The following is a 12,427-nucleotide window of genomic DNA, read 5'->3' as shown; positions in this document are numbered from 1 at the left end:
CAGAAACTAATGACTCTGAGGAAATGCTGCCAAAGATGGCTGCCACTGACCTCCCTATAGGAAATTACGGTATAGATACTTCTGGGAGCGGGCTTATTGGAACATTACTGATTCATTAATAGAGATTGTGTGCACGGGTAATCGATATGCTGGTACTATTAATCTAGCAACAGTTTGGTTGCATTGAAAGAATGCCAGAATCAATTACTAGGTTGAATAGTATTAGCTAGATACATAACTGCAACTTTGGAATCTGCTTTTCGAAAACAGATTCCAAAGCTGCTCTAAATTCTGAGCATTTACAACTTGTTATTAAAGATTAGCGCGATCTGTAGGCCTGAAAAAACATGGTTGACACATTGCAATGACAATGAGCAATTAGAGCCATAGAACCTTCCTTCATGGATAGCTGGAAAAATCTTCCAATAATGTGGACAACTGAAAATGTGAAATTGGAAAGCTACCATTCCATGAAATAAAATACTAGTGGATCAATTTGAAATGTGATCTGATCTGGTTTTTCAATAGAATGTGGGTGCTATGGCTGCATTTATTGCCATCCCTCATTGCTTTGAGTCTCTGGCATTGTTGGTCTTGTCCAGGATTTTGATCCTGTGATGATGCTGACATGGCAATCCATATCCAAATTAGGAAGTTGCATGACATGGAAAAGAATTTGGGCCAAGGTTTTTAGGATGGCTCCTTGGGTGGAAATCCCACTCAGCAGCCCTCTAGTTGCTCTCATGCATGGGTTCTGCACCCGAGTCCTGAGCCATGTGATAAGCCCTTGAAGCCCAGTGGCCACCTTCTAGTTTGCCGCTGTGGTTCAGATGCAGATAGGACAGTGAACTGCTACATAATGCATCATGATTGTTGCCAGTAAGCTCGGATTTGACCAGCAATGTAATTACAGTCGATGGATGACACATAGTACCATGGGGCAGTCTATAATCCTTGCAAAGTTAACATGCTGTGCACCATATGGGAACGATGGATTGGAGATCATGCAGTATTGTGGTAGTTGAGCATTGCTGCTATAGTACTTGAAGAGCAGGTGACTAAATGAGATGGAAGAGCACAAAAGTTTGAGGCAGATATTTTTAGTATTTGTACCACTGGGCACTTGTCTTTAATTGGAGCAGGGAGGCAAAATCAGGGTTGTGGTGGAAACGCAACAGCCTTCCATCTTTTCGCTGCTTTTCTGCCAATTTGGGAATCTAGGGGTCCAGTTGTGTGAGGACTGATGTAATCAGATGGAAGCCTTCAGAGAACTTTAGGATATGGGAAATATTGGAAGCAAAAGTTTTTGACAACTGGGAGAAGTGTACTGTGATTCTGGAAATGTTGATATTGGAGGGTAGCAGTGAACGTAGAGTAGTCATGGGGAGAGAATGAATGGAGCTGTGGGTGAGAGTGTAGAAACGTTGGGAAAGTTTCCTGAGTCACAGAAGTGTTAGTGCTGAAGGAGACCATTCAATCCATTGTGTCTGCATCAGCTCTCTGAAAGAGCAATTCACCTGTGGTCATTCTCCCATCTTCCATAACCCACAGTAGAAAATGGATTAATTTGTGATGAGGTTACAGAATCTGAGAACTGCAAGTGGTGTCAGAATCTGGGAACACTGGATATTGGTTGGAAGCAGAGGATGATGTGCTGGTTTGAGGGGGGCATTTCTTTTGAGTGGTCTGGGGACTTGATTATTTTGGGCTAAGAATGAAGAACATAGGACTTAGGAGCAAGAATAGGCCATTCAGCTCTTGGACCCTGCACTACCATACAATAAGATCATGATGTCAGGAAATAGAGGTAGGTTTAACTGACCAATAATTGTATTGTTAAGTATTAGAAAAAATGTATAGACTTAAGTGGGTTAATTTAGTATTTTATGTAGGAAAAGACTCTTAGATTCATGTTTGCATGTGTGGAATTTGTTTCAGTTCAATTGTGTTTCTGTTGTGTTGAGAGAGGATATATGACAGGGAAAGTAAATACAAGCTTGGAGAAAGAATGAGGTGCTGCTTGGCAACCCAGGGCACTTTTAGGATAGAAAGATTTTTGAGTCTGTTTCAAACTGAAATTACAGGCAGTTGGAGATAGGAAGCTAGAGGGGGAACAGATCTCAGCTCTGCTAGAAGTAGGAAAGCTATACAATGAAGTACTGGTCACAAAAGCAAGCCCCAGAGAAAAAGTTCTAGAAACGAGAAGTTTCCAGGATGTTTGAATTTAAAGGAACTAAGAGAAATTTAACTAAAAACAACGCTGGAAGTGCAGACCTTGGTGAAAATGGCAAGAGAAAAGCCACAGTTCTGAAACAAATGCAAGTTTAGTGTCTTTATTTCCAGCCTTAGGAAATGATAGTGTTTGGTTGGAGACTGAGTACTTAAGTTTTGAGTTGAAGTTCAGATGCTGGGGCAATTCAAGGCAAAGGAATATTGAAATGGGAGCTGGAAAAATCTGCAGGAGAATCTTTGCTAAACAGCTGAGAGTTTCTTTTGGAAGGATAGAAAACCTGGATTGTTGAAGAAAACGGCTGAGAGAAAGTGTTGTTTGAAAGAAGATTTCAAAGCATGTCTTTTTTCAGAGTGGAGTTTCTAAAGACTCATGACAATCATCTAGGGGGCATTTGAGGACAAATCTTTAGAATATCGATTGAGTGGTAACTACCACTTGGTTTTAGAGTGATGGGTCTGAACACAGTCAGCCTGTTGGTTTAAATGGACTGTGTGTTTACAGTCACCATTATAATAGAAGATATATTTTGTAATGTGTACATTTGTGACGACTTAAGTTTATTGGCATTCCTGTGTTTCTGTTCATCCATCTTTTCTTAAGGCTGGGATTCTCTGGTCCTACTGCTGTGAATGAAGATTTCGTTGAGCACCAAATTCTCCGTTCTTACTCATAGCAGTGACAGGACATGCAACATCAGAGAATGTCGGCCACGTTTTTTTGAGCCAGGTTTCCGTTCTGGAATCTTCCCAACCTATAGTGATGTGTCTGAAGTTAGCCAACTTTAAGGGCATTCAAATGGTCATTGGATAGGTATTATGGATAATATCGGAATAGTTTAGGTTAGAGGGCCATTAGATTGGTTCCACTGGTCGGCGCAACATCGAGGGCCGAAGGGCCTGTACTGTGCTGTAATGTTCTATGTTCTATAGTAACATCAACTGGGATCAAAATGATGTGTTACGATGCAGAGGTGATTTTTCCTTCTGCTTGATTTTGGAACCACTCAGAGGGACATACCATGCCTTATAATCTTATGAGTGTGTGTGAGGTAGTAGGAAGTTATTAGTGTTGGTAAATTAAAGCAGGATCTGACACACCATCATGAACAATTAACGGGTTTTTATTTTTAAATTGGTGACAACTTATTAAAACAGTTAAACTGAATAAAATCCCAATGAAATACTGTTCAAATAATACAATACTCCTTCAGGAATAATGAAATAAATCATTACAGAATTCAACCACTCAACTATTATACAATCTGGTGTCTTTTGGAAGTATGAACTTTCTTCGGTAATGTTCTTGTCTGGATGAGTTGATTTCTCTCTCTATTTTGATGGTGATTTTATGAAGATGTACATGAGCGTGCAGGATTTACATGAGAGCCTCTCTCCTGATTCAAGAAGTAGCAAGTGTACTTTGACAGTTACCCCGCCCCATCACCCGGACTAGATGGACTACACTCCCAAGATTCTAAAAGAGATAGCTGAGGAAATTGTGGAGGCATTGGTGATGATCTTTCAGGAATCTCTGGAAGCAGGGAGGATTCCAGAGGACTGGAAAGTAGCTAATGTAAGACCGCTGTTTAAGAAGGGAGGGAAACAGCAAGTGGCAAATTATAGGCCAGTTAACCTGACTTCAGTCATTGGCAAGATTTTAGAGTCCATTATTAAAGATGCGAATACAGAATACTTGGAAGTGCATGGTAAAATAGGATTGAGTCAGCATGGCTTCATCAAGTGGAGGTCATGTCTGACAAATCTGTTAGAGTTCTTTGAGGAGGTAACAAGAAAGTTAGATAAAGGAGAACCAGTGGATGTGACTTTAGATTTCCAGACCGCTTTTGACAAGGTGCCATGTAGGAGACTGTTAAATAAGTTAAGAGCCCATGGTGTTAAGGGTAAGATCTTGGCATGGATAGAGGATTGGCTGACTGGCAGAAGGCAGAGAGTGGGGATAAAGGGGTCTATTTCAGGATGGCAGCCGGTGACTAGTGGTGTGCCTCGGGGGTCAGTGCTGGGATCACAACTTTGCACAATATATATTAATTTGGAAGAAGGAACTGAAGGCACTGTTACTAAGTTTGCAGATGATACAAAGATATGTAGAGGCACAGGTAGCATTGAGGGAGTGGGGGTCAGCGGAAGGATTTGGACTGGTAGAGAGTGGGCAAAGAACTGGCAGATGGAGTACAATGTGGAAAAGTGAAATTATGCACATTGGAAGGAGGATTGGAGGCATAGACTATTTTCAAAATGAGAAAATGCTTAGGAAATCAGAAACACAAAGGGAGTCCTTGTTCAAGATTCTGTTAAGGTTAATGTGCAGGTTCAGTCGGCAATTAGGAAAGCAAATGCAGTGTTAGCGTTCATGTCGCAAGGGCTAGAAAAGAGCAAGGATGTACTTGGGCTATACAAGGCTCTGGTCAGACGTCATTTGGAGTATTGAGAGCATTTTTGGGCCCCATATCTAAGGACGGATTTGCTGGACTTGGAAAGGGTCCAGAGGAACTTCACTAGAATGATCTCTGGAATGAAGAGCTTCTCGTATGAGGAAAAGTTGAGGATTCTGGGTTTGGACTCATTGGAGTTTAGAAGGATGAGGGGGGGACCTTATTGAAACTTGCAGGATACGGCAAGGCTTGGATCGAATGGATGTGGAGAGGATGTTTCCACTAGTAAGAAAAATTAGAACCAGAGGGCACAACCTCAGGATAAAGGGACGTTCCTTTAAAACAGAGATGAGGAAGAATTTCTTCAGCCAGCGAGTGGTGAATCTGTGGAACTCTTTGCCGCAGAAAACTGGAGGCCAGGTCATTGAATGTCTTTAAGACAAAGATAGGTTCTTGATCAATAAGGAGGAATCAGGAGTTATGGGGAAAAGGCAGGAGAATGGGGATGAAAAAAAATACCGGCTGTGATTGAAGGTGGAGCAGACACGATGGGCTGAGTGGCCTAATCTGCTCCTATGTCTTGTGGTCCAGATTTATATGCCTGGAGTTACTTCGCAGCATTCTTGCGATCTGAATGGCTTGAAGCTGTTGACATTTGAATTCTATCTGTGCCTTTGTGTGCTTGCTTTAAATTCATTGGTCCAATTCAAAAGCCTGTTTTTGTGAAGTTGGATCATGACTGCTAGGCTTTGACCTAATGTTCAAAAACCTGCTTCTGCAGCCTGCTCTCTTAATTTCCAAATTAAAATCCACGCACAAAGACGATGCTTTTTTTGGTTTTAGCATTTCTTTTCACTGTTTACATTTTTCAAACATACTTTCAACCTTACATATGTAACTTCACAACAGATGACTGTTCTGGCTGTGTCTCAACTACACTTTGCCTTCTGCCCTATAACCCTCGACTCCCTCTCTATCAAAAACCTGTAACTTTGCCTTGAAGAAAGTCAGTGACCAAGACTCCTCAGCTTACAGGTGAAGACAATTCTACAAATGACAGAAAAAGTATCTAATTTCCATCTTAAACTGTATCCCCTGGTTTTAGTCTATCCTTCTGGGTATCTGTCCTATCAAATCCCCTCAGAATCTTGCATGTTTCAATAAAATAATCTCATTCATTTAAACTAATAGGCATCGGCCCAACCTGTTAGATCTTCATAATATAATAAAGTTGTTTGTGTCATCAAAGACGCTTTTACTACTTAAGTATTCTAAATAACTAAAACTGGCTTCTCAGCTTGGTGCTGAAAGTTCTTTGGGGAAACTATGTGCAAGCTAAAGTCTGTTACTTTGTTCCTGACCATGACTCAAGAACTGGTTTTCAGTTTAAAGTAATCAGTGTGCCTTAACTGTTAGAAACTCCATGGTGCTCTGGGTAATGTTTAGTGTTAACTTTTTTTGAGGCCTTGGCTCTGTGATGGCACTCTGCTGACCTAGAACATCATGAATCCTAGTTCCACTTCACTTTAAGCATATGATCTAGCCTAGCTCGGGCACTGTTCATCATTAGACTTTTTTCATTCCCAATATTTACTGAATTCAAATTTCACCATCTGTCATAATGAAATTCAAACTTGAGTCCCTAGTGCATTACCCTGGATCTCTAGCCCAGTGACATTAACACTACACCACTGCCTCCCCTTGGCAGCAAATCATTTGTTCGTTGCTGTTTGTAGCATTTTCCTGTGCACAAATTAACTACTGTGTTTCCTACAGTTTATCAATGATCAAAGTACTGCATTGCCTCTCAAAGACTTTGACTCATTCTGAGGTTTTTTTAATATTCTGAGAGACTGTCAGGATTGAGAAGTGCATGAAAATCAGGAGCATAAACATCAAAACAGCAGGCAGGAATATCCAACAAGAGATCAGAATTGTAGAGTCCTTAAATGGATGTTGCTTTGGGAAAAATAACCTTGCAGATTGAGTCGGAGGGAGCTCACAATCATAGCAAATAGCTAAGTTTAAGTGTAGCAGACAAGTGTGATTGGAAAAAGCATGTCAGTAAAGTGCTATAGTTATAGCACCTGTTACATTTATAGGAAGTGCATGTTATATGCAAGAATTTAATCTATTATTAATAATCTGCCTGTGGCGTTACAATCGATCAATAAAAGCTTTCATTGTATACATGGCGGTGACAGTTGGGAGAGTTCACAGTATTAAGTAGCAATATGTCTTGTTTAAAAAAAATGTAGTAATAAACTCTCAATGCAAACAAAAACAGGATTTCTCAAGTTAAAATACTTCATTATAAAATCCAAGACAAAATGAAAGGAACAAGAAGTTAATTTGTACAGCCCAGAATGTCTAGTGGCCAGAAACTGTAATTACAATGTGAGCACTGATGTAGTAAAATTGAATAAGAAGTGTTGATTAAAATGGGTAACTAAACATTTCAGCAACTATTAGGTTTGTAGATACAGAATGCAAAGATTATGAATGTTACATAGTTATGTTGTTTTTCTTCTACAGTTCCATTTTCACGTCATGTGGAACAACATATTTCTAGAACCGACATATTTCATTGTATTCCTATAGTGCAAGAGGTGGCCATTCAGCCCATCCAGGCCAGGCCCTTTCCCCATAACTCCACGCATTTACCCTGCTAATCCCCCTGACACCAAGGGTCAATTTAGCATGGCCAATCTACCTAACCTGCTCCTCTTTGGAATGGGGGAGGGAAGGAAATCTGAGCACCCGGAGCAAACCCATGGGAAGACGTGGAGAATGTGCAAACAGAGTTACCTGAAGCTGGGTCCCTGGCGCTGTGAGGCAGCAGTGTTAACCACTGTACCACCCTAAGTCAGTCAGATTTGATATTAATGTTTAAGATGTACCGTTTGATATGATACTGCAAACATTTCGGTTGTAATTAGTTCACTCAGCTTTTGCATATTCTAAACTGCATACCAATATTTGTTTAGAACGTTAGCTCAGAAAACCCTGCTTCAGGGTTATGTTAACATGGACACAGAGTAATTAACTTGTTTTTGCTTTATTGACTTGTACAGCATCCACCAGACTTGATCCAAACATTGCATTGTCAATAACATCTTCCTACGTTTGGACACAGATATATAGATCTAGTAACAATAAATGTAAGTGACTTGGAAAAAACTATTAAACATCCATGCCTTTACTATTAACGTTGTTTATAAAATGACCGTGTTCTTTTTCTTAGCTCTTGTCAAGATTGTTACTGCCATATTTATTGCTGTGCTCTGGGGATATGTTCCTTATGTCTCCATGTAGTGCGACTTGTTTCACTCAAGGGAACTCTAGAGATTGGTTCAGATTTTCTTGTGAGGAAGATCACCAGAGAAGATTCAGAAGCAGGACACAGAGAAAACTGAGAAAATATGCCAACTTGCAACTATACAGGACTGGAAAGTAGGTCAGACTGCCAATGGATAAGGACCCTACATCCTGTAGGCCCAAAATGGGTGGAAGATCTAGAAGATCTTAAGCAACCTTCTTAACAATAGTGCTTGGTGAGTGTGTCCATTGGAGCGGGAAGGAGTAATACGTCATATTTCAGCAAGATCTTGGTTCTGAATCCAAATTAATTAGATTACCTTTTTGAGGTTAGTGGAGTTTTATGGCACATAGCCAAAGGACCAACAGCTTTATTGAGAATTCAGAACAGCCATTTGCAAAAGATTATCTCCCATCCTCCTTCCCTATCCTGAGACAGTTGAAGGAGCAAATATCAAATTTCTGTTTATTTTTTCTGGTCATCTAAGCTTTTTAAATGTCATCTGGTAGGTAGTAGACAGTTTTAATTCAGAACTGACTGCATCTGTAAAAATAACATTGACAACACTAGGGTTTCAATAAATAAATAGGCCTTCTCTGCCTAGTTTTCGGCCACCACCATGTTTAAGTGTGCATTTCTCAATTTTTTTAAATTTGCCTGAGTAACTATGATAGCCCTAGTAATGAGACTTTAACTTTCAGCATTGTAGTAGTCACAAAGCTTCTGCATATTGTTTACTGCAATGAGTAATACAGCTGCTTCTCCCAAGGATGGAAGGAAAATAAAAGGTTAAATTCCCCTGGCCACTTCCTTTTGCATCTTTTAAGTGGTCAGTTACAAACCAACTTTGGCAGAGGCAGAATAATCGATTATGTACCAGTATTTCAGCCAGGCACCAACGCTTTCTTTAGTTTTAGTGTCACAAATAGGCTTACATTAACACTGCATTGAAGTTACTGAAAATCTCCTAGTTGCCTCACTCTGGCACCTGTTGGGATACACTGAAGGAGAATTTAGCATGGCCAGTGCACCTAACCAGCATGTCTTTCAGACTATGGAAGGAAATCGGCGCACCTAGAGGAAACACAAACAGACTCATGGGGAGAACATGCAAACTCTGCACAGATGGTGACCCAAGCCGGGAATTGAACTCGGGTCCCTGGTGCTGTGAGGTGGCAATGCTAACCACTATGCCACTCCATGCATGATAATGGCAGGACGGAGGAGTGGATGCAAGTTACTTACTGATGGGTGAATTCTCTCTTTGGCATTGATTCCTAAATCACTTTTTTTAAAAGTTCATTCATGGGATGTGGGTATTGCCGGCATGGCCAGTCTCTCTGATTACCTTGAGGGCAGTTTAGAGTTAACCACATTGCTGTGAATCTGGGGGCATATGTAGGTCAGACAAGGTAGGGATATCAAATTTCCTTCCTTAAGAACATAAGCGGTGTAGAAAAAGAATGTGAAAAATTTCAAGATATATCAAAGCTAAACAACAAAAGTTTATACAAATATTTTAAGAGCAGAATAATAACGAACTGATTAAAGACCGATGCAGGTAAGACTATAATGAAGAATAAGGAAATAAGTACACTATCACAGTGAGCAATAAAGTCACTGTCAGCAATAGGAAAACTAAAATGAGTTAAGGAGGAAAGTATTAGATTTAATATAAATTTCAAAAGTAATAATGGAGAAAAATATTGAGACAAGATGGACAAATCTCCAGGCTTTAATCTCTGCTTTTATAACAAGGGTGAAGATTTAGCATATTGTTAATGACGATATTACCATTTCTGGACTCTCAATCTTGATCAAAGTCATTGAGGTATACAGCACAAAAAAGGGCTGTTTGGCATTTGAGGGGTGGCACAGTGGTTAGCAGTGCTACCTCAGTGCTGGGGACTTGGGTTCGTTTCCCAGATTGGGTCACTAACTGCGGAGTCTAAACGTCCTCCCCATGTGTTCGTGGTTTTCCTCCCACAGTCTGAAAGAAGTGTTGGTTAGGTACATTGGCCATGTTAAATTCTCCCTCATTGTTTGTGAACAGGCTCCAGAGTGTGGTGACTAGGGGATTTTCACAGTAACTTCATTGCAATGTTAATGTAAGCCTACTTGTGACACTAATAAATAAACTTTAAATAGGATTAGCTTAATGGTAAAAGTTGGGCTGAAGGGCCTGTTTCTATGCTGTAAACCTCTGACTCTGTGCTGGTCAAAGACAACTATTCTAATCCCATTTTCCAGCTCACATTTTCACGGTGACTATTTTTCAAAACAATTGCTGGTAGTACAGCATTTGAATATGCGATATGCTGCTAAAGCTTTTCCTCTTGTACTCATCAGGACAAACACACAAGTGCAAAATTTCAAAAGATTGCAACAGAGGAAAAGGGTGCCGATTTGTTGGCAAGTTAACTGGCCAAAGTGTTGCCATTGTTACGAAGCGGAGGTGGATTCTCACTCCGAGAACTAATATGTAACCATGCAGAGGAGTATCTCACCTTATAATCTGTAAAAGTGAGTGTGAAGTGGTGCAATCAGCAACTTTTAATGGTTAAATCAAAATAACTCCTTTACACACACTCTAAAGTCAACAAGTAACAATTTATCTAACTGTGAACAAGTTAACTATTAAACCAAATAAAATATGATTCTGACAGAATGCTGTTCAGATAAATACAATTCCCACTTTTTAACGAAAAAAATAATTTTACTCACTCTAAATTACAAACAGGAATTTTGTCTTTCAAAATATTTGGGCCTTTTCTATTGATTCTTCTTTCCTCTGTCTTTCTTCCTTTGCTATCAAGATGGTGCTTTTTCTTGAGACATAAGTGAAGCTAAGAGCTGTTACTCTGGCAGTTGCCAATTGCTTTCTGCTTTTGTCCCACTGCCCTCTCTCTTTATACCTGTGATGACAATATCAATATCCCTCAAAATAGGATTGGTCCTAGGTTGGCAAAACCATCAGATTTAAATTTAATAGGCTCTTGATATCTAAGTGCCTAATTCAAAAACCTGTTGCCTTGGTAACCCTGCTGCTTGACCTTACGATACAAATGTTTCAGTTTGGATGCTCTCTACGTACTTGCATTTTTAAAAAAACTTTAAGCACAAAAAGCACCACCTTTTAAAGGGATCTTGCAATGCCTTTCCCTACCATTCACAATTTTACAGACACCAATCTACAATTACTCTACTCAACTTCACAGTACCATGGAGAAAGCAAAGAGGAACTGCAGGCGACCCAAGCTTATGGGTCATTTGTTGAATCCGCATGGTTTACAGAGAACAGATTCCTGTGTCATTTAAAACAAGAGTAAATGACCATTAAATGAGTTTAATTATTTTAAATTGATTGTTAGTATAGCTATTAGTGCACACAGGATTGTTCAGCAAGTGTTGCCTAATTGTGGCACTACACTAGCCATTTTTTGAATTTCCTGGGAGCCTGGGGAGCATAGAGTTCCATTTTGCTTTCTCCATAGCAGTGCCTTGTCCAAAGTTGATTTGCCAACCAATCAGCATCATCTTCTGTCATATGAATTGTTGTAATCATTTGAAATTTGACATTTTAAAATGTCCTAATAAGTGCAAGACTAAAGGCTTTTGCAAAATGTTTCTCTTTTTAGCAATATTCAGTTCTGTGCTACTAAACCGTTGTTTAAATGCGTGTATTTCTTATTTACTTATTTCACTGTTACCTCTCATTATGTTATTGATTTTTCTTGTTTGGAGGAACAGCTTCCATTTCTTTCATGATCACTGGACCATCTAAAGCACTTCACAGCTGATGAGATTCCTTTTAAGTGTGGTCACTTTGTAATGTGGAAAATACAGTGGCCAATATATTCAGAGCAAACTCCCACAAAGCAGCAACTAGATGATGACCACAACCTGTTTTTGTGATGATGATTAAGGGGTAAATTTTGATCAGAACACCAGAGATCATTCCCATGGTCCTCCAGAATAAGACCACCTGTGAAAGGGCCATTTAACATTCCATTTGAAAGTTGGCAATGCTAATTGTGCGACACTTACCACTGCAGTCTGCCTTAAACTTAATATTCATGTCTTGGGGCCATAGTTAATGCAGGTGAGGAGTGTCTCGCCCACTAACTGGAGGCCCAGTGAAGGCATCTTGCTGTCTCCTTTGAGGAAGGTCCACTAAATGGGCAATGGCGGGCCATTCCCAGAATCAAAGACACCAGCGGCAGAAATCCCACCCCCTGAGAGTTGCTGGCAAATCACAGGCCAGCATTTGTGCATTGCATGCAGCACACTGGAGGAGCTGTGGCTGTTGCTAGTAATGCGCCCTCCAGGGGCCAATAACCAAAGAGGGGCCCAATCACAATAGATTAAGGGAAAGGAAGGTGGCGGTGCGGGTGGTCGGCAGTGAGGGTTGAGTGAAGGCTCTGAGCAGCCCTCCCACCCCCACCCCCCACTACCTCTCCACTTTCCTCCACCTTCCTGACCC

Source organism: Carcharhinus amblyrhynchos, chromosome 9, assembly GCF_965287045.1.
Source record: "Carcharhinus amblyrhynchos chromosome 9, sCarAmb.v2.hapA, whole genome shotgun sequence".
NCBI lineage: Eukaryota > Metazoa > Chordata > Chondrichthyes > Carcharhiniformes > Carcharhinidae > Carcharhinus > Carcharhinus amblyrhynchos.
The sequence above is the reverse complement of the archived record's forward strand: the minus strand, read 5'-3'. Positions refer to the sequence as shown.